This window comes from Macrotis lagotis, chromosome 5 (assembly GCF_037893015.1).
Source record: "Macrotis lagotis isolate mMagLag1 chromosome 5, bilby.v1.9.chrom.fasta, whole genome shotgun sequence".
Taxonomy (NCBI): domain Eukaryota; kingdom Metazoa; phylum Chordata; class Mammalia; order Peramelemorphia; family Peramelidae; genus Macrotis; species Macrotis lagotis.
The window spans coordinates 193,387,491-193,411,321 of record NC_133662.1 but is presented as its reverse complement, the minus strand read 5'-3'; the positions used below and the strand labels follow the sequence as shown (position 1 = coordinate 193,411,321).

General features: G+C 38.5%; 1 protein-coding gene across 5 annotated transcripts in view; it reads left to right on the top strand.

Moving 5' to 3' along the window:
• LOC141488257 (rho GTPase-activating protein 29-like) overlaps positions 1-23,831 on the top strand; it is a 100,642-nt gene that overhangs the window by 29,906 nt on the left and 46,905 nt on the right. For 3 of the 5 annotated variants that reach the window (XM_074188206.1, XM_074188205.1, XM_074188204.1), the window contains 2 exons: positions 1,001-1,122; positions 20,229-20,358. The gene's annotated coding sequence lies outside the window, so the exon portion shown is untranslated. Of the gene's footprint in view, positions 1-1,000; positions 1,123-2,321; positions 2,399-20,228; positions 20,359-23,831 lie in introns of those variants that run through there. The other 2 variants (XM_074188208.1, XM_074188207.1) reach the window with 2 other exon arrangements.

The following is a 23,831-nucleotide window of genomic DNA, read 5'->3' as shown; positions in this document are numbered from 1 at the left end:
GAGATAGTAGGTGGCAGAGATAAGATTTTTTATTTTTTATTTTTTTTTTGTTTTTTTGCAAGGTGATGGGGTTTAGTGATTTACCCAAGTCTACAGAGCTAAGTCCTTAAGTGTCTCAGGTTGGATTTGAACTGACTCCAGGACCAGTGCTTTATCTACTGCACCACCTAGCTGCTCTGTTAAATTTAAAAAAAAAATAATTATACAATTATTTTTGTCTTAACTTGGAAAACACCCACAAACATGAACTTTTTCTTTACAAAGAACAGAGAACTACACAAAACCACGAATCTCTATTAGTCACTGTTTTAAAAATATTTGACATTCACTGTATTAATTCCAAAGCTATTCTCTACTCATCTGGGTTTCCTTCAGAACTTCTGTTCTGAGCCCGTTACTATCATTTACTCTCATCTCCCCATCCACTCACAAATTTAAAAAACAAAAGCAGAACAACTCTCCTTGCACCCCAGTACAATGCATTTACCAGGTCTGAAAATGTCTTATTCTTCACAAGGGACAAGATATGAATCCAGGAATTTCTGATTACAGGTTCAATAATCTATCCACTATTAAAAAAGTTACCCCCCCCCCAATAAATACAGCACTATCAGGTCCTTGAATCATTTAGGAGTGTTTTTCCTGCATTGTAGGGTCTCCCCCCTCCCGAAACCCCCTTTCTCCCATGTTCTCTGGCCTGGACAACACAAGTTGTCTTAGTGTTTCATGTTCAGGTCCTGCTTTTGGTCTGAATTGATTCCTTGTGTCTCAATTGCTTCCATTTTGGAATCGAGATTAATAACCTGTTTGGTCAGTTTTGTCCACTCTGGAAGCTGGAGTTTTTGTTTTGATGGAGCCCTGTCATTCTTTTCATTGGTTTTTCTCTAAATGCTCCAGGGCTGAGGTCAGGTAGGTCTGGAGTGACAGGGAGTGGTATGGGTAGAGAGCTGCCTTTGGGCCTTTTTAAAATTTTCTTCATTTTTTCCTTCTTTTTTTTTAGGGATTTTCCTACTCAAGAAAGAGACCCTTGGTTCTGGGGCAAGCTGGTGATAGGGGTGTCTTCCAGCAAGCACAATGACACCAAGGACACAATTTGTTTTCTTTTTCAAGGACTTGCTCAAGGTCAGTAAGTGTCTGAGACCAAATTTGAACTCAGGTTCTCCAGATTCTAGGGCAGGTTGCTCTATCCATTTGGACTACTTGACCACTAATATAATGAGCTTACATTCTAATAGGGGAAACCACTTCTAATAGGGGAAACCATTTCTTTTTAAGAAGGAAAAAAATACAGCACCAATGGAAAGTTAAAATATATTTTATCTATGTGATTGGTTGTATATCTATATTTTTATCAAGGGTTTTTAACCTTTTTTTGTGTCACGGAGCCCACTAACAATCCAAGAACAATATTTTTAGATGTAACATGAGTAGTATTATTAAGTAAATGCCAATTATATTTAAATGGTTGCTATTAGGCTGTTTTTCAGATGTGTCAGTCTTCATGATCTCTTTTGGGGTATTCTTGGCCAACACACTGCAGTGGTCTTTCATCCCTTCTCCGGCTGATTTTACATATGAGGCAACTGAGGCAAGCAGGCATAAGCGACTTGCCCAGGGTCACTGTGTCTGAAGTCAGAATGGAATTCAGGCGGGTTTTCCTGACTTGACACCCGGCACTCGCCCTGCACCACCTAGTTGCCTTCTATGCTGTTATCCACATCAGTCTTTAATCCCAGTAGTTCCAGGGGCTCGTGCTTGAGACCTCGTGACTGACGATGATGTACAAGAGGTGGCTGGAGCCGGGGGAGCGGGCTGGGGGGCAGGACCACCGAGGGCGCCCGGGCCCTGGCGGAAAGGGGGGGCGGAGGGTGCAGGCCCGGCCCGCGGCCCGGGAGAGTCGAGGCTGCCCTCTGGCTGCGGCCCGGGGCACGCGGGGCCAACGCCCGCCGCTAGCCCGGCCCCGCCCGGCCCGGCCCGCCCCGCCCCGCCCGGCCCCGCCGCTAGCCCGCCCCGCCCCGCCCCGCCCCGCCCGGCCCCGCCGCTAGCCCGCCCCGCCCCGCCCCGCCCCGGCCCGGCCCGCCCCGCCCTACCCCAGCGCGCCGCCAGCCGGAACTCGGGGGAACCTGGAGGTCTGGGACCCCCGCGGCGCCCCGCGGCCCTCGCCCACCTCGGGGGCTCCGGGGCTCCTAGGCCCCGCCCTTGGAGGGTTCGGCCCAATCCCTGGGCTCCGGGGGCGGCCCACGTGGGCCGCGGAGGCCGGGCGGGGCGTGGCGGGGCCGGGCCGGGCGCCTCCTCAGTCCTGGAGGCTCGGGCTCTGCCTCCGACCTGCCCGGGGGAGGCGGCCCCGCATCGGCCCCGCAGGACCTCCAGGTTGGCCCCGGCCGCCGCGGCTCCGCCGGTGAGTGGGGGGAGCGCTCGGCCCGGCCCCCCGGCCTCGGTGCCCCGGGCCCCGGCCCCGCGGGGCTGAGCCTCCTGGGCCCGGGCCGTGCGGAGCTTCCCGGGATGGGCCGCCCTCCGGGCCCCGGGCTCCAGCCCCGGACCCCGGGCCGCAGGCGCTCCTGCCGCCCTGGCCCCGGGCCGCGCCGGGGAGTCGGGGCCCTGCGGGGGCCGGGCCGGGGGGCGCGCCCCGAGTTGTCCCTGGGGGGGACCTGGCCCCACTGCCCGGGCCCGTGCCCGAGACCTTCTCCCCTCCTTCCTCCTCTTTCCTCTTCCCTTTTCCTTCCTTTGTTCCTTCCCCCGCGCCGCTGCCTTTTAACTTTTTCCTTCCTCTCCCCCGTGGCCCCCCAGACTCTGGAGGGGTTCGGAATTGGCGGGGCCGGAGCGCCCCCCGCAGCCCGGCTCCGCCCGGGGGAGGGTGTCCTGGGCTGAGAAGCGCCTTCGCCCCCCTCCATGAAGTGCTTCGGGGGCGCGTGTCGGGGGTCGTGGGGGACCTCGGGGGCCCGGGCGGGAGGCGCCTCCCGGAGGAGGGTCTGCAGCTCGGAGGGAGAAGCCGCCCGGCTCCGGGCCGGGACGCGGCCGAGGGCCCCGAGGGCTCGGTCGCCCCCGGGCAGAGTCGGGGCCCGAGCCCCGGGGCGCCGCGTGCGCCTCCGCCCTCCGGCTGCGGGGTCCGGCGCTGCGGCCCCTCCGACTCCCCGGGCCCCCGGTGTTCTCACCTGTGCGGGGCCGCCGCGGGCCCCAGAATCGCAGTGCCCGGCCCGGCCTTGGCGCTTCTCCTCGGTCGGGAGGAGCCGGTGCGTGGCCGGGGCCGCGGCCCCCGGGAGCAGGCGTTCCGAGGGGGGACCCCGAGGCTGGAGCCAGACGGCCGGCCCCGGGCTGGGCCCTGCGGAGCCGCGGACAGCTGCCCAGGGGCTGCTCCCGGTCTCCAGGTACCGCCGAAGCTTCCCCCGGGGCCCTGGGCACCGCTTCTGGGTTTTCTCTTGAGGATCTCCACATCCCGCGGTGGAGAGAGGACAGTTGGCATAAAGCTGTGCGCCAGTTTCATGTGGAAACACTTGTAAAATGACCATTTGCTGAGGAAAGTTAAGAAAGCGAAGTGGAGAGTATTCATGTAGGAAGGTGCATCACGTCTCGGCTTTCTCAGTCTCTTACGGGGCTGTTAAGGCCGGGGCCCGCAGAGAGACGATTGAGTACCAAATCTGGCATTGGGCAGGGAGTCCTGCCATGTGCCGGACACTGCCCCGGGCCCAGGAGGTAGAAGGAGAAGAGGCGGTGGTCCTTGTCCTCAAGGAGAGTCTCTTCCAGTGGGGAGTTCTTACAGGATAGAGATGAATCCGAGGTAGTTTAGGGAGGGAGAGCACGACCATCTGAGGGCATCAGAGAAGACTTCAGGCAGAAGGTGGCATTTCAGCAACGCTTTGCAAGAAAGCAGGGTTTCAAGAGGTGGAGGGAGGGAGGGAGAGTGTCTCTGGGGTACAGGGACAGCCGGTGCAAAGACACCAGGGATTGAGGGCTCTGAGCAAGCCAGAGGGAGAGCTTGGAGGAGTGACCTGGTTAGACCCGAGCTTTAGGAACATCTCTGGGGACTCTGTGGAAGATGATTTAAGAGTGAGAAGAGAGTAAAGGCAGGAAGACCAAAGAGGAGGTGAGAAGTGAGGAGAAGCTGAGCTGGAGTGGAGAGAAGAGGGTAGGTCATAGAGATGGAATTACATAGGGTGGAGGAAAGGATGCTTGGACTCTGTGGTGTCTTCTTCATCAGAATGGGAAATAGCTATTATGTGCATCCCTGTCCCACTTTTGTGTCTTGCCCAGTATCTACAGTCCAAGAGACTTGAAACAGGGTTATTTTCTTTCAGGGAACCTTGAATAATTTTGATGAAGGAATGAATGGTAAAACTTGATCACACTCACTTCCTTGGAGCTGTGCTAAATGCTGGAGATGAAAATACAGACAAGGCAGAGAATCCTGCCTTCACCAAGGAGTTGACACACTAATGGGGGGAGAGGCCCACCCACCCAGAGAGTCAGAAAACTGAGAGTGGGCTTTGAGGTTTCCTGGTTTGGAAATGTGCAGCAAGTGACTGAGGTGGGTGGTGGAGAGCCCAGCATCCTGGCTCTGGTGTCCTGGGTTGTGTGGGAGGAGGAAGAGGAGGATGGTGGCCAGTGCTGCAGTGTCCTTGAGTCAGCTGGAGATGCCTGGAAGGAATTTCTACATAAAGGAGAGTTAGCATAGAGAACCATTGCAATAAATGTACTCTCAAATGCCCTTTTTTGGGGTATTTATACAGTTTGAGATTTTTTTATGTTTTTGGTATCTTTCAGTTATCTTCTATAAATCAGTCCCACAACACACTCAAAATTGTGTTGCTTATAGCACAAAACTGTCTATTTACTTGGTTCCAATTCTGGTTGCTTTTCTCATTTTTGTTCTCTAGAGGCATCTCTGTCTCCCCTGTAAACATATTCTAATTGTGGAGTTAATGATTTTTTATGGAGAGCATGTTCTTATTGATTTTTTTTGGTCAAGTTAAGCAAATTAATGGTTCCATAAAATTTAGTATTATGGGAACAGATTTGCTTAATTTTCATTATTGAATGTAGATCCAAAATAAAGAACTCTTCATTTTGGATAGATAAAAGAGCAATGGGAGGAATGTGATGTATTCATTATGTAGGTACTGACCATTTTAGAGAGTAGTATATTTAAGGGCCTTTCTCAACTTGGAAGGGGAAAGGGGGTAAGCTTTAAGGTAAAGGAGACACATTACTGTGGGTAAGCTTCCAAAAATTTCTACCCCCCAAAGTTGCATAAGTTAAAGATAAAAATCTTAAAGAGGCATTTAAACAGATTGATTACTCACAGATAGATGGTATGGGACAAAAATTAGGTCAAGATTGAGCTTGAAGGGATGTCCTGAAGGAAAACCATGCCTTCTCCCAAAATGTTTTCTCATTCTCAGAAATAAAGTAATGGGAACTTAGCCATATTTGTTATGTTCCCGTGTATTTCATACTTCTCTTCTTTTTTTCTTAAAGGATTTTTACCTTCTATTTCCAGTCCTTTATGGAATGGATTTCAGAAGCACTGCAACTATTAAGATATATTAGAATGGTGAAAGCAACAAGTATGGTTTTAAAACATTTGCCTGATTATCTCTATGAAGCCTTTTTGTTACTCTTAATTCTGGAAACTGGTGCACTGTCCTGAGAGCAACTCTCTGAGCAGCATACATTGCATTCATATCATTGTAAGAGTCCCAATATTGCACTGGAAATGCATCCAATGATGTCAGTGATGTCAGGAGATTTGCTGAGTTGTTGCTCTGTTTAAAAGGAACTTTCCTCTCAGAAGGTGTGTATTTGGTCTTTGTTTTAGCATTATCCCAAGTATAAATAAACCAAATCTATGCAACTCGTTATGTTTCTGTATATTTAGCACCATTAGTAACAGAATTCCATTTTGGTTATTTGCTGCCTTGGTTTATTGCTATTTTTTTTTAAAGGAATGATATTTGTTATGTGAAGTGGTAGTAGTGACATTTGATGATTTGCTTCATCGATTCAACCTTATTGCCAGTTTGGGAAAGACAAAATTTGACTTTTTAGTTCAACCTTTTAAAGTTAACTTTAAGTCAATTAATTGGTTTTTAATAGGCTAATGATCTTACAATTTGTAAGCAAATTGTTTACCTTTCAGCCTAGATTTTTTTTCTCATGGTGTTATTTATTCAGGATCAAATTTGAGTTGCTTTCTTTTTCCCAAATTAGATATATTTTAATTTTTGTCTCATCTTGTCCATTACATTATATGGAAACACTCTCATTTTAATTTAAATTCATTTATTTTTCCAATTTCCTGCAAATTTAGCTTTCAGTAATCATTTTTTGTGAGATTTTGAGTATCACATTTTTCTCCCAGTCTCCCTTCACTCCTCCCTCCCAGTGACAGAGCAATCTAGTATAGGTTATACATGTATAAATATGATAAACATATTTAAATATTTATCCTGATGAAAGAAGAATAAGAGCAAAAAAAGGGAGGGGGATTTGTGAGAGGGGAAAACCATAAAAACAGTAAACAAATTGTAAAAGTTGAAAACAATAACCTTTGATCTGCATTCAGACTCAGTAGTTCTTTTTCTGGATGCAAGTGGTATTTTCTATCACAAGTCCTTTAGAATTGTCTTTGCTTATTGTATGACTGGGATGAGTAAGTCTGTTGTAGGTGATCATCACATAATGTTGCTATGAATGTTTTTGTACAATTGCAGATTGTAATCTTTTATGTAGAAGGATAGAAATGACTCTACAATTTAAGCCAGGAAATTTATTGTGAAGGAACATTAATATTTTCCTCCGTTAAGAATTTTGCAGACTCCTATATGAAACCAGCAAGTATTTATCAGTTTCTCAGTACGAGCTAGCCACTACTGCACAGTAGATTTAAAAAGATAAAAGTGCTCACTCTTATTATAAAAAAAAAATTATTTAAGGCAATGGGGTTAAGTAAGTATGTCCAAGGTCACACTGCTAGGTAATTATTAAGTGTCTGAGGTCAGATTTGAACTCAGATACTCCTGACTCCAGGGCCAGAACTCTCCACTGCGCCACCTAGCTGCCCCAAGGGCTTACTCTTTATTGGCAAAGGCATTTAACATAAAAAGTTTAAAAATATAGATAACGACTTTGGAGAAAAGGTAATTGTGAAATTAAGAAAAGCTTCCTGTAGAAGCTTTGTTATTTAGTAGAATTTTAAGGAAACTAGCCAGAGAGGAGGGTGGTCATTCCAGGCATGGGAATGAAATATTGCATGTGAAGAACAGCAAGAACCCCAATTTGACTGGACTATAGAGGGAAGTAACGAGGATGCTGACAGGGAAGACTGTGGAGCCAGGTTGTGCAAAGAGCTTGCAAAGGAAAAAAGAGGCATTTTTCCATGTCATCCTATAGGTAATAGGGAGCCCCTGAAGTCAGAGAATAGAATGTGGGCTTGATATGTTCAGGTATATAACCTTAGATTGGAGCAAAAGATGACTGAAGAAAGACACCAGTTAGAAAGGCATGACAGACCAGGTGAGAGATGTTTTAGGTAAGTGGACATGAGAGGAGAGAGAAGAGAATTGGTATGTGAGTTTGTAGATTGTAGCTTTAAGAATGATGGCAACCTCAAGTAGAAAAAGGGAAGGTTTCTATGAGGAAAGATAATGTGATATAGTGGAGAGAAGATTATGAACTTTAGGAGGACTTGAGTTCAAATGCAGACTCATAGACTTACTAGCAATGTGACCCTGAACTTGCCACTTACAGCTTCCATAGACTTGTTTCTTCATCTATAAAATAAGGTCAAAATAATTTACTTCCAAGGTTCCTTTCAGCTTTAAATCTATAATGCTATGTTTCTGTGAATTTTAGGCCCAGAGAGTCTGAGTGACTAGAGTTACACAGTAAACAGCAGAGATGGAAGGTGAACCCAGGGGTACCCTGGCTCCAAATCTAGTACCTTTTCTGCTGTACCAAAAAAGTGATAAAAAAAAAAAAAACCAAACCCCTTGAGTTGGCAAAATGTTAAAAGCTTCTTTATGAGTGTGAATTGTTGAAATAGACATTTGTTTTTTTGGAACAAACCATCTGCAGAGAAGTTTATGTTATGTAGTTTTATGTTGGAAAAGGAAAAATTGATGCTAACTTTCCTATTGTTTTTAATAGTTTTACTTAGAAATATTATGATTGACCAAATAGTCACATTGGTCATACTTTAATGTGCTTTGGACTGTGCTTGAGCTAGTTATTGGAGATGGTATTGATTAGCAGAATCTCTGAAGTTGAGTTGAAAGATCTTGAAACACTTTTCTTTTATTTTGAAACACTTTGTTTTCTTTTATTTGCAAGCCAATAAACTTGAGGTATAGAGGGGGTGCTACTAAGTGGGGACACTCTTATGACTCTTAAGCTCAAAAGTTTTGTCCTATACCAGTAGGACCCTTTGTCAGATTACTGTCCCCTTTTCTATAGAAGACAGAAATTATCAAAAGAATTAATTCTTAACTGAATTCATTGTGTTGATATTTTTAATACTTTATTCAACTTCTGTATGAACACTTTTATCTAAAGTATTAAGTTTTATCCAGTATTCTTCATATGAAAAGAGTAGATTTAAGTTGCTTAATATTTTGTTTAGGACATATTTTCTGTCCTTTATTTCCTGTCTTCATCTTTTATCTTCAGTGAGCTTTTTTTGCAAATAGAAAATGCTAATAATTTAAAATTAGTTGGCACAATGATAATCACTAAAAACCAGACAATAGGTTAGGAGAGGATAGTTGGCTTTAATGGAAGTGTAAATAAAAATGTAATAAATAGAGAGTAGCTGTAGCAGTAGATTTACAAAGATAAAAGTAAAACTTAAACCTGATGATTTTCTGAAATTTAAATAAAACCCCCTTAAGGGTAATGTACAATATACAAGGAGGACTTTTCTCTAAATCTTATGTACTTGATTGCATCTCCAAGATGTAGGACTGACTCCCTGATAGTTTCCTGAAATCTGTGATGGAAATTTAGAAGCAAGAAAACTTGCTTCTTAGTGAAGACTTTTGTTGATGATTATTAACATAAAAACTATTAGCTTATTCCTATTGCTTTTGACTGTTAAATGTTGAGTCATTTTTTTGTGTGTGTGTCTCCTAGGAAAATATGAAATGTGTAATGATAATTTTCTTGGCAAAACCTGTGAATTAGTTTCAGGGCCATGCATCTTGTGATGAGTTCCTATGGGACTATGTGATACAGCATATCTTTTTAATAAAATAGGAATTTTATACTCAGAATAGACAACACTTTCTGAAAGATGAGAATAAATTATAAAATGTGAATTTGGTTTTAACCTTGATAATTGTTTTCAATTTGTAATGTCCTTTTAAACCCTTCTTTACCTAATAGTATTATTGTGAGCATCAAATGACTGATGTTTTTGCAAGGCAATGAGTTTAGGTGACTTGCCTAGGGTCTCACAGCTAGTTAATTATTAAGTGTCTGAGGTCGAATTTGAACTCAGATCCTCTGGTTCCAGAGTCTGTGCTCTATCCACTGAACAACCTAGTTGCCTGATAATGACTTTGAAATATCACAGGGTATATTTGATTTCTAGCCCCATCAATCAGAATGCATCCTTTTGATTTTGGGGTCATCTTGTAACAATCTGTGGTTTCACTTTAGATAGAATAATAAAGTGGCTATCTGTGAATTGTGGCCAAAAAATAACTGGCACTTCAATGTATTGTTTTCTTGGCAGGGAGCAGTGAACAGTTGAGTGTCCTGTGTCCTTAGTTATCTTTTTCTCCACCCTCTATAGAAAAGGTGCTCTCATTTTCATAGTATTAGTTTCTTTTCCATTTTGTTTAAAATATTTTAATCATTTAGTCTAGAGATGTATAGATAACTGTCAATTTGAAAATCCCAGAGGACTCATGATTAAAAATGCTTTCCACCTCCAGAGAAAGAAGTGATGGCATCTGAATACAGACCAAAGCATTCTACTTATCACTTTTTGTTTCTTTCACTTTATTCTACTTTTCTTTCAGAAAATGACTGATATGGAAACATTTTACATGACTGCATATACATTTATATGTGTGTGTGTACATATATATATATACACACACACACATACATACACACACAAAGAAAACACATCAGATGGTGTAGGATTTCAGGCTGGAGGAGAAGGGATAAAGGAAGAATTTGGACCTGAAAGCTTAAAATAGGTTTAAAATATTTTTTCCATTTAATTGTGTGGGAAACAAAACATGTAAAAAAATTTTAAATATTGCCTATAGATTCTGTTCTGTACTTTTTTTTTTGTAAGGCAGTGGCGATAAGTGGCTTGCCCAAGGCCACACAACTAGGTAATTATTATATGTCTGAGGCTGGATTTGAACTCAGGCACTCCTGACTTCGGGGCCGGTTCTCTATCCAATGCACTACCCAGCTGCCCCTTAACTGTACTTTTGATGAAAATTATCTTACACCATTTGGAAAAACTGCATTGCTTTCATTAGGGTGGGCCTGGGAGAAACTCAGCTGATCTGACTTAGCAATTGTACTTCTCCACCTATAAAGGGAAAAAGTTGGAAGGAGAGTTAGCATGGAAGTAAATTCAAGAGAATTGACCTGTAGAAATATGAATTTGCTGTTTAGATAAAAATCTTTCCTTTGTATTTTACTTACACAAACACACACACGCACACACGAATCAATAATTGTTATCCTGGGTCTGGCTGATTTAAAGTTTCAGTCACTTAATAAAGCATAATATAGTGGAAATAGTTCTAGAGTCAGACCTATTTCTAGTCTTAATATTTTATTAACAAACCATATGACTTTAGGCAAATCACACAACTGGTATTTGAGCTCTCAGTTTTCTCATCTGTGAAACAAGAGTTAGGATTAAGTATAAATTACATTCTCTGATTATGTAATACATGGTTTTGTTCAGATATTGAAATTAGATATTTTAATTAATATTTCCTATATAGCAGGTAAAAATTATTGCTAAAGAAATATTTATCAAATACAATTGAATAAATACTGAATATTTAATAAAACTTAGAAAATTACTCTATTTTTTTAGCTAGACTTTTAATGTGTATATTTAGGGTGTGGCTTTTGTCAACAGTATTGGTAGAACCCTGACAACTTAACTAGATTTCTTAGGATAAAAAGTGTTGATGAGCTTATCTCTAAATACTTGTCTTGTGTGCTGATTTCTTTAAAGACTATTTAATATATTGCACATGTTACTTTGAAGGCTGTATTTTAGTTGACTCAAGTTTTTAAGTAATGTGGACAAAATGATATGGGAGATTAGAGCATAAACTTTCTGTTTCTTATTAGGAAATAGTTACATAGAAATCCTTCTTACATGACTTATTTTCAACCAAAGGTCAGTAATGTAGTCTTTTTATCCTTTTAAACAAACATGAAGTCTAAAATTTTAGATCTCTATCCAGTATCATTAAAGTGCATTATGAATAATTATAGGACAAATTTTGCATCTCATATTAAAATGCTATAGCACTCAATTATGTATGTATTTAAAGTTTAATTACAACGCAGTAGATGAATACATTTGCAGTAATAACTACTAATTCAAGTTTGTGGTTAGTAGCTACTTTTGGTGTTTATTATTTCATATTTTAGTGGTTCCATCTAGTTAATTTTAATCAATAAAAAGTTTAAGTAGTATTTGACTTCCCAAATAAATTTTATTTAGCTGATAATGCTTTAGATATTTAGATTAATGCTTTAGATATTCCTCTTGCTTTGAAAATGTACTTGAGTCTATTTCCTAATTTTAAAGTTCATATTTTTCAGTATGCTTTCTTAAGTACTAACATCGGAAACCCTTGCTTTAGAAAGTGAATTTTTTGTGATGGGCGTGTTAGTTTCACTGAACATGATGATATGATGATGTGAAGTGGAATTGGCATCTCAAGCATCTTCTCTCCAAATCTGTTTATTTTTTTACTTTTTCTGTCAGTAAAACTGACTGTTATTTCAGATAATGGCATCTTATTCAAAAACCTTAATTTTTTTACTTAATTTTTTTATTTCTCTGATCTGTTTAGTTGTTATGTCCTTTTTCTACTCGTAGTACCATCAATCTAAAGAATCTCACTTTTCTCTCTTTGTATGTGTGAGAAATTCTCTGACTGGTCTTTTAGGTCAGCCTTTCCTCTCCTTTATCCTAAACATTTCTATCAGGCTAATTTCCCTGCTGAGTTGATAAACTGTAAATAACAAAATGGCACTGAGAATGTGAGCTATCCTTGCCTTCATCTCCTTCTTTCCTCTTAACTTAAATAATGAGGAAACTAAACCAAGTGGAGTTGAATACCAATTTGCCCTTCTTTGAACCGGTGTGTGTATATATATATAGAGAGAGAGTCCTATAAACAAAAGATTGTCTAACATGTTATGAATTCATTAACCATCCTAACTGTTAGGTAAAGGGAAAAAAATATTCCATCTGGGTTATTTTTGCCACAGATTTTTTAATGATTAGCCTGACATTCAAGGCCTATGGGTGCCAGTCTACTAACTTTTTTCTGTTGTATACTCTATAACTGTCCCTAGAAAAAACCCTGTTCTTGCCCAGCCATGTCTTTCTCGTATTGTTTCCTGTGTTGGAGTGGACTTCCTTGAATTCCTCCTTTTCCTTTAAAATCTAATATGCAGCCAGCCCTGAAGACTTCTGATTCCTCCTTGGTCATTAATGACTTCTCTCCTTGCCCAAGTTTTTATGTTATCCTTCATATATTTCTTAAGTATTTATTTTTTTTATTTTAAGTTTTACAATTTTTCCCACAATCTTGCTTCCCTCTCCCCACCCCCCACAGAAGGCAGTTTGTTAGTCTTTACATCATTCCCATAGTATGCATTGATCTAAGTTGAATGTGATAAGAGAAATCATATCCTTAAGGAAGAAACATACAGTATAAGATATAGCAGAATTACATAATAAAACAATATTTTTAAAAATTCAAAGTACACAGAAAATCTTTGGTCTTTGTTCAAACTCAACAATTCTTTCTCTGGATACAGATCGTATCCTCCATTGCAGATATCCCAAAGTTGTGCCTAATTGTTGCCCTGTTGGTATGAGCAAGTCCATTAAGGTTGATCATCACTCCTATATTACTGTTAGGGTGTACAATATTCTTCTGGTTCTGCTCATCTCGCATTTATATATTTCTAATGCATGTCTTCAACACTTGTATAACTGTTTTTAATGTTAAAAGTTTGTGTATTTGTTATATTTGTTTAACAGAATGTGTACTTGTAGTTAAAGTATATTTGTTATTCCCAAGCAGGGGGGGGAGGACAATTTATTTCTAGCTTTAAGTTCACACAAGAACAAAACCCATTCCAGTAAGATGTGCTTTTAAATCTGTGTTTTGAATGAGCTAACTTTTAAAGGAATAGTTTAAATTCTTTACAAGTGAATTGAACAGCATATATGTTGCTTCACAGTGGTTTAAAGAAAGGTATTGTTACAAAGTTAATCTAATTTCTACATTGAAATTGAGTAACCTTTTTTGATATTAAATCATACTAAATCCTTTCACTGGAATTTGGCACAGTCAACTAACTAGCTCTGGTGTGTATTTGTGTTTCTTTTTTATTAATAACTCTTTTTGCAGGAAATAGATCTTATTCCACAAAACCATTTTCTCTTATTGTAAGAACAGAAAAAAAGAGCATCATATATGAAATTGCAATCTACTCTATTGCATTGGTTTTTTAAAAACATGATAAATTGAACCTTCAGCTTTCAAAGCTGTCCTGTTTGTGTTTGTTTCCTTCTGTTCTTCTCCATTTCCTCCCTTTGGCTTTTTTTTTAAAGTTTTTTTACAAGGCAGTGGGGTTAAGTGACTTGGCCAAGGTCACACAGCTAGGTAATCATTGTTTATCTGAGTTCGGATTTGAACTCAGGTCCTCCTAACTCCAGGGCTGGTGCTCTATCCACTAAGCCACCTAGCCGCCCCTCCCTTTGACTATTAATAAAAATGCTTCTCATTCCTCTTTTCTAAAGACAGGATTAGTACCTTCATTCTCTTCCTCATGCCCCTACTCAAGAAATAAAGAAGAAAATAGTTCCTATATAAATAAGCATAATAAGTAAAACAAATTATTACAGTTGTCACGTCCAAAACCAAAATAATTTATTTTTATTTTGTACCTTAAGTCTATTATTTCTCTGTTAGGAAATACTTCTTCAAAAGTCCTCGGATTCCATGGTTTATTAGTGCATTTAGAAGAATTCTTAAATCTTTCCAGTAGTGTTTCTTTACAATTCTTTAACTATAAATGTTTGCCTGGTTCTGCTCACTTCCCCCTTTTATCAGTTCATAGAAATCGTCTTAGGTTTTTATACAACAACTTGGATCACTTCTTATAGCATAATGATATTCCTTTCATTCATATACTGTAATTTGGTCAACTATCTTCCAGATGGTAGGGATTAGAAATTAGAAAGTGAGAAAATCCTCATAGTATTAACTTCTTTTTTAAACTATGGGGGGAGGGGTGTGTAGAGTGCAGGGTGTTAGACTTGGCACTTAGAAGGACCCAAGTTCAAATTCAGCTCAGACACACACTCTGATTCTGGAGTGCTTTAAGATAAAGATTATACTAGTATCTGTCCCCTAGATAGTGATTATAAAGCTTCTAGCACAGTATCTGGTAGCAGTAGGTCACTTGATCTAGGTCCCTCATCTCATTGGGTATCCAGCCTGATCTATCACCAGGTCCATTCCTCCCCTGGTTTAATTCTGCCACCTGTATAATTAACATAGTTTCAGTGCTCCCCTTATATATCTTAACTTTCTCTTATCCTGCCACATTTTTGTGCAGATTGATAGCATTTTTATACATTCTGAAAGACCAGGATCTTTCCATTTCAGAATGTCTTAAGAGGACTTAAAAGCCAGTGTAATTTAGTATTGTCATTTTGAAAAGTCAAGGAAAGTGCCATGGCTTTATTTAAATATATCCACGAGTGTTTGTAATGTAAGCACTATAGCATTGTGTGTAAGCTCCTGAGAAAAAGTAGAACTGACTAATCTGTTTTCAATTGATAAACTGAATGAAACAAATGAATGGCTTCAGTGGTCAAATTCAAAATAGATTGAAATTTGGATTTCTATCTTACAATGAAATTAAATACTCAAACAAGTTACTTGGAAAAAATGAGAGTTTTTCATTTTTCTTGATTGAAAATGAAATGAATTGTAATTCAAATGGTGAAGAAGTTTTTGATAAAACTCAAATCGTGTAATATATTATTTTGTATATTTTGTAGTAGATAGCCAGACAGTGCAGTGGATAGTGCTAAGCCTGGAATCTGGAAGCTCTGAGTTTAAATTGAGCTGCACTCACTTCATAGCTGTATGACCCTGATCAAACCACCAAATCTTGTGTGTCTCGGTTTCCTTATCTGTTAAAATGAGCTGGAAAAGGAAATGGTAAACCTTTCCATTATCTTTGGCAAGAAAACCCCAAATGGGATCATCAAGAATTGAACCTGAGTGAAACAACTGAACCACAGATTTTGTAGTATCAGGATTTGTTCTGTGTAGAAATGAAATTGCAACCCAATTGAATTTTTTTTTTTTTTTGCAAGGCAATGAGGTTAAGTGACACAGTTAAGAAGTATTAAGTGTCTACAGCCACATTTGAACTCAGGTTCTCCTGACTCCAGTGCTGGTGCTCTGTCTACTGCTCCATCTAGCTGCCCTCTAATTGAATTTTTTTTAAAGTTTTTTTGTTAGGTAATGGGTTAAGTGGCTTGCCCAAGGCCACACAGCTAGGTAACCTATTAAGTGTCTGGGGCCGGATTTTGAACTCAGGTACTCCTGACTCCAGAGTCAGTGCTCTATCTACTGGGCCACCTAGCCACCCCTCTCTAATTGAATTTTAAAGCATTATTGCATCTTTTAAGTTGAGGATTCTAACCTCATGCATAAAAATAGCCTCAGAGAAATTACATGATTTTTCTTCTTTGGATATTATCCAAAGGAAATTTATTACTGAAGAATTCTGGTGCTATCACTTGTAAGGTAATACTGTGATATGGATCCTGAGGATAATTTAATAGACTTTTAATTCAGTTCTGAATTAGTTGCTTAATAAATATTTAATTGAATTGAGAATATGTGTGTGTTTTGACTATTAAGTGGTATTTTACTCGTATTTTCTAAGTGACTAATACTGATAATTATATATTGTGAACATTTCTGTGAGAAGTGGCTTCTGCTATAATGTATTTTATGTAGATAATCATTTTGCTCTGAATAATTTATAAATGTATAGATTTCTATAGTTTATTAGTAGGCACAAATAGATTATTAGTAGATTATTGTCTCTTTAACATATACTTTTGTTTATGTTTTCTAAGGACCTTTTTTTTTCGGTTTGTTTGTTTTTGCAAGGCAAATGGGGTTAAAGTGACTTGCCAAAGGCCACACAGCTAGGTAATTATTAAGTGTCTGAGACTGGACTTGAACTCAGGTATTCCTGAGTCCAGGGCCAGTACTCTATCCACTTTGGCACCTAGCCACCCCCTAAGAACCTTTTAAAATATTTGGTAAAAAGTTACATTTTTAATTTGTTTTTAAATTTTCTTTTAATGAATGTCACCAAAGTATTTCATTTTCAAGAGTATAATGCAGCAAGAATATATGAGGCATCCAGTGTTTGCCGTATTCTTTGTTTGGTACTATGTGTACAAAAACCAAAGAGTTCCTGCCCTCAAGGAGCATATTGCATTCTCTTAGTGCTGATGGTATGAAGGACTTAGGAGGGAATTAAAACAGGAGTGGTTAGTTAAGGCAGTATAATGTTGGTTTTTCGGGTACGTGGGCTCTTTATATTCATGTTCATAAATATAAATCCTTTCAGATATTTGTCGCTCTCCATGTAAGAATTACATCTTTTTTGAATATAGAACTATCCTGAAATAGTTCAACAAATATTACATAATGATTATGTATAGCCCTTTATCTTTGTGGATGATATATAGTGTAAAGGGTAAGAGCTCTGGATTTGGAGTCAGAGGACTTGACTTCATCCTTGTTCTGCTACTTAGTAGGTCTGTATGAAATAAATAAAAAACAACATAATTAAAATGAGTGCATTGGCCTAATTGGTCTCTCTGATATCAGCCTTCTAGTTTTAAATCTATGGCTCTTTGAAATTAAGGCTCTTAAAAGGTAGAGAAAAGATGCCAGAACATTTCAGACATAATGAACATAGTTCAGAGGCTAAACTCTGTAGTAGAAAATGAGAGAAACAGAAAGTCATTTTGACTTAAGATGGAGGGAGAGTATATTAAGTATATATAAGTATAATATATAAGTATATTAAGATTTTTTTTAGTTTTTTGCAAGGCAAATGGGGTTAAGTGGCTTGCCCAAGGCCACACAGCTAGGTAATTTTTAAGTGTCTGAGACCAAATTTGAACCCAGGTACTCCTGACTCCAAGGCCGGTGCTTTATCCACTATGCTACCTAGCTGCCCCTATATTAAGATTTTTAAAATATGTTAAATGACCTCAATTTCTGGATTAAAGTATGGTATGATGTAACACAAGATTCCCAGCTCAGATATTGGATGTGCCAGTTTGTAAAAAGGTTTAATTGTCAAAAAAAAAGTTAATTTGGTCATAGAGACAACAGGAAGTTTTTTATTCAATCATTTTCAGTTGTGTTCAGACCTATTTGGATTTTTTTTGGCAAAGATACTAGAGTGGTTTATTTCCTTCTCCATCTCATTTTATAGATGAGAAAACGGAAGCAAATAAAGTCACTTACCCAGGTTCATACAGCTCTTGTTGTATCTGAGGGGCAGATCTGAACTCAGAAAGATGAGTCTTCCTGACTAAAGGTTCATCTTTCCATCCATCTCACTACCTAGCTACCACAACAGGGAGTTAGTTATTTATTTGAAGTTCATAGAGTAGGATAGTGAGACTTCTGGAGCCTATGCTTAAGGGAATTCATTTTTGTAGCTATATTTTATAATAGCCTGCGGTAGCCTCAATTGGGGAGGCTATTGTAATAGTCCAGGCTACAGTGATGTTTGTGCTAAATAAGAAGGTGGTGGCCAGGGGACAGCAAATAGGAGACAGATTTGAGAGATTTGGGTAGAAGAATAAGATTTAGCCATAGAGAGATTAATGGAAGTGAGTCAAGAATGGTACAAAATGGAGAAGCTAAGTAGTTAGAATGATGGTGGCTCATTCTACAGAAATAGAGGTGTTTTTTTAAAAAACTTTTTTTGGGGGCGAAGCAGTGAGGTTAAGTGACTTGCCCAGGGTCACACAGCTAGGTAATCATCAATTGTCTGAGGGCAGATTTGAACTCAGGTCTTCCTGACTCCAGGACTGATGCTTTATTCACTATGTCACCTCACTGCTCCAGAAATAGAGGTGTTTGGAAGATAAATGGCTTTTGGGGAGTGTGTTAATTTCTGTTTGGGGCATATTGAAATGCTGGTGGAGATCATCTGGAAATGAGATGTTTATTTGGAAGTAGATAATAGAAACATGGGACTGAACAGCATAAAAATAATTAAACCCATCTGAGTTGATACAATGTTAAGAGAGTATAGAATGAAAAGAGGTCCCAAGAAAGATTTTTTTTTTAGGTTTTTGCAAGGCAAATGGGGTTAAGTGGCTTGTCCAAGGCCACACAGCTAGGTAATTAAGTGTCTGAGGCCGGATTTGAACTCAGGTACTCCTGACTCCAGGGCTGGTGCTCTATCCACTGCACCACCTAGCCGTCTCCCAAGAAAGATCTTTAAGGAATAACCACAGTTATTAGGCATAATACACATATATATGATGATCCAGCAAAAGAGATTGAGAAGGAGCAATCAAACAGACAGGAAAAGAGGACCAAAGAAGCTGTGTCACCAAAATCTAAGAGAAGAAAGTATTTTAGGTGAACCCAGTGACATGCTACAAAAAAGTAAAGAAGGATTGAGAAAAGATCATTAGATGTTAGCAATTAAAAGATAGTTGGTAACTTTTAAGAACTTTTTCTAAGAGTTTACTAGTGAGAAGGAAGAGCAAAATAGGATGACAGCATGAGATTATGATAGGATGCAGTGGTTTTTTTTTTTTCATATTGGAGAAGATGTTTACATGTATGTAGGCCCCAAGGAAAGTTCCAATAGTCAGTAGTCAAGATTCTTTAACCTAGTGATTTCACTGCTAGGTATGTATCCCAAGGAGATCATTGACAAGAAAGACTGTTACATATAAATGCATTTGTTAATTTGACTGTGTTTGAATGAGAATATCTAGAGTAGCACGTTTTATAACATTGAGGCATTAGAGACAGGGTTAGATATCCATAGATTTTGGGAGTGGTTAAATATATGGTATATGAATGTGATGAAATTTAAAGAAATAACAAATATAATAAATCTAGATTAAAGAGAGACCTACATGAACTGAGCTAATGGAATAAGCCAAGATGATGCAGAATAGGGAGAGATAGGTAAGGTTCTGGAGTATAAAAACAAAATTTAAATAAGTTGAGATAGGTTATAACAATAAGCCAAAGAATATGGAAAAAATATAGGCTAGGGAAAGTCTATACTAACTGCTTTCACTGTCGTTTGGAAGCATTGCTTCTTGACTTGATAGAGCTGAACTAAGAACTGGAAGTAGAAGTTAAAAGAACAAAATTGAGTTTTGTTTTGCTTAAATAATGTAAAACTTCTTCATAATGAGTTTTTCAGAGTGAAAAGTGCCTCTCTAGGAGTAAATGGATTTCCTTTCATTAAGGACTTTAAAAAGCAAAACAAAAACAAACCCAGGACAAATTACTGCTTACCATGATTTTGGAGTTTTTATATGAGTAAAATAACTGTCCATTAGGTCATTGTGGATTTTTCTCAGTTCTAAATTTTTGAATGCTTTCCACCTCTATGATATCTATTAGACATTGTGCTCCAATTATACTGGATTTGCATATCAAAACTGAACCAAGACTTCTGACACTCCTTGTAGTGCACCTCCATGGCATATTGAGACATTAGAATTGTATTTTAGTAGAGGATAAATTATATTATTTTGGTGTATCAAATAAAAATTAAAATGATATTTTAATAGACTAGAGTTTCTCCTTTAATATAGTTTTCCTCATTTAATATTTGCAATTTTAACTTAAAAATGATTTCACTGCCCTTTTTTTCTTCATAATTAAATATATTTCTTTTTTTAGAAAGTCAACTTGTCTGCATAATGTAGTTCATGGATGTCTTGGAAAGAGGCTATAATAAACAAAAACCAAATCCTCAGGTCATCTGATACAATTGTTAGTGCTGCAGAAGTAGTTATTGCAAAAGTGAAAGGTAAGTGACTTATTGTGGCTGGGAAAACTGAAAATATGCACTATTTTTTTTTGCTTCATGATAAAATTAATAATCTCAGTAGACTGAACAAATTGTGGCATTAGAATATAATGGAATATTATTGTTTTATAAGAAACAGCAAGCAGATATCAGAAAAACCTGGATTTACACGAAGTGACATTGAGTGAGGTGAGCAGAACCAGGAGGACATTGTACACAAAGCAGCATTGTACAGTGATCAACTATGTTGGACTTAACTCTTCTCAGCTAAGTCTTAAAAGACCTGTCATGGAAAATGCAATCCACATCCAGAGAAAGAACTGTGGAATCTGAATGTAGATATCTTTACCTATTTAATTTTGTTTTTTGCTTTTCTCAAGGTCTTTTTCCTTTTTGTTCTGGATTCTTCTTCCACAGCATGACTAATATGGAACTATGTTGAATGCAATTATACATTATAACCTCTGTTAGGGTAGGGTGGGAGGGAGAGAACTTTACAAAAAGAATGTTGAAAATATCTACATATAATTGGAAAAAGAAATATTTTTTAGAAAAAAATCAATAATCCCTAATGTTCTTAAGCACTAAAAGCATCTGCTTAAAATGAAATAAAAGGGAAAACCTTTGCTCTTATGAATTTAATTTTCTTTTCGTGAAAACACAAAAGTCAAATCACAATTAATGCATTGTATACCAATGGGAATGTAAATAAAACATTTAAACAGTCCCATCTTTCTAGGAGCTGGCATTCTATTAGGAGATACTTATCCTTAGGACTTAGGCAGTCTAAATAGAAGATGAATAAATACATATGTACACAAAATATTTTGAAAGGGAGGGTCACTGGCAGTTGGAGTACAATCCAGAAAAATTTCCCACAGAAGATTGTACTTGAACAGTCTCTTAAAGAAAGAGGCAGAAGTAAGGAAAGAGTTTATTCCTGACCTAGGCCATGGATGGAACCTGCACGTGGATGTCATGGGTGTACCATATAGTGAAGGGAGAAGAGTTGTTATTTGATCCTACAGGCAAAAGAAAGCCCCTGGGGGGATCTGAATCAGTACACAGAAGAAAAATGATTGTCAACAGAGTTTAGGATGAATTGGAGTAATATTTCACTGAGGCATGGATGTTGTAAGCATTTTGAAATTGTTTATGGATTTTTTTTTGCTTTTCAATATTTTTCATTGGTAAAGATGTTTTAACTATTATTTTTAATTTTGTTTTTCAAATTGTACATAGATAATTTTCAACATCCAATTTTTATAAAATTTTAAGTTCTTTATTTTTCTCCCTCTTTCCTCCTCCTTCCCCAAAATAGCAAGTGATCTGATAGAGGTTATATATTTACAGTGATATCAACTATTTCCGTATTAGTCATGTTGTGACAGAAGATTCCGAACAAAAGGGAAAATACTGTGAGAGTAAAACAAATTTTAAAAAGTGAGGATAGTATGCTTTGGTTTGCATTCAAATTCCATAGTTCTTTCTGTGAGAAAATGTTGTTAGTTAGGCTTCCACAGGTCACTATCAGAACAATAAATCACAAAAACAGGGGCCTCTGGGAGATTGATGAGCCCCAGATAGTACAGCATACATGCAGGAATATGAAAAACAGGATGAGAGGGAAGGGGAGTGGAATGATCCTGTCCAATCTTATAGCTAATAGAATTCTCTAAGTTGAAGGGGCTCATACCTAAACCAGCTCAAATTGGAATGGTCAAGGAAGGGTCACTAATTTTTCATTAACATGTGTGCTTAATTAGCTTCATGCATATTAACTTATGCAACCTCCATGGCGATTGAGATTTGTTAACATAATGTGATGTGTGACAAGGGAGGAGGAACATATCAAGGAGTGATTTGAGGTATGCATATTAGGTAGGCTGTAATCCTGAAGAACTTGGCGGTCACCAGTACTGGTCTTGATGGGAGGGGGTAGGGCTTTACTATTTACCTTTAAGACTGTATCTCACTTCTATTAGGGGTGCTCCTCCCTGGAGGGTACATTTGCTTCTTGCAAGAATCATAATAAAGAATTCTTTCATTTGGGCCTTAGTTTCGTTATTAGGAATTGGACACTACTCCGCATTACAACTGGGAAAGCCGCAGGCATTGGCAGCTTGTCCCAGGCTAACTTTCCAACTCACCTGAAAGGAGGGTTCTGAATTCCACTTAGAACAATTCCCTGGATGTGTATGGCATTTTCCATCTCAAGGCTTTTAGAATCATCTTTGGTCACTGCATTGTTAAGAAGAAGACTATCATGGTGGTCATCACACAATGTTGCTGTTCCTGTGTATAATGTTTTGGTTCTCTCTTTACTTAGCAACAGTTCATGTAAGTGTATCCAGGTTTTTCTGCAGTCCACCTGCTCATGATTCTTTCTTTTTTAAATTAAATTATTTGTTTTCCAATGAACATACAGTAGTAGTTTTTACTAATCCTTTTTTTTTGCAGTTTTGCAGTTTTGAATTATTAAAATTTCCTTCCCCCCTCCCCCAACAGAAGGTAGTCTGAAAGAGTCTTTACATTTGTTTCCATGGGGGAGAGGGGAGAGAAGGAAAAACAAATAAAATTATCTTACATGGTTTGAAAGAGCATTATTAGGAAATTGTTAATGTCAGCTTTGTGCTAATCTACTTTGTACTTACTATAGGATATCCTTATAAATAGAACATATTTAATGGCTAGCCATTGTTAGTGATTTCCTGATTTATTAAAAAGATAGACAGTTACTTTTAGGATCTTTCATGTATGTATGTGAAACTAATATCTATGGGTAAGCAAAAATTAGTACACTTTCATTATTTGGAATTCTATTTTATTTCTACTATTTTATAAATGCTTGTTTGATTGGGAAGCATTCATTGGCTTGAATTGGACCATATTTTGAATTCAGGTCTCAATAAGTAAAAGTATTAATCTGGTTCTGGGTGTTGCCATACACTAGGGGTACAAAGACAAAAATGAAATCAACCCTGCTCTTAAGTAGGTAGTTTATTAAACCTTTAAGGGAGAGATTATGTAGGTAGATATCTGGGAATCAATACAAGGCAATATTTGTAGGGTAAGTACTGGTCACCTTAATTGAACATTTAAGATAATTTTAAATGCTTTTCTTTGAATAGAAATATAAATAGGAAGTTCATGAATTTGCTTTTTAATCTTGTAAATATTAGACATGTATTTATATAGTTATCTTATAACTTCATCTGGAACATGGAAAAACCAAACTGGTTTATGATAGGAAAAAATAATAGCTATTTTATCACTGGTGCAAATTTTAAAATTTTACCTATTCATCATTCATATATCTATCTATCTATCTATATTCACTAATTTATTTGCAAATAGCATCATATTTCATTTTTTTGTTTTGTTTTTACAAGGCAGTGGGGTTAAGTGACTTGCCCAAGGTCACAGAGCTAGGTAAGTGTCTGAGGCTGGATTTGAACTTAGGTCCACCTGAA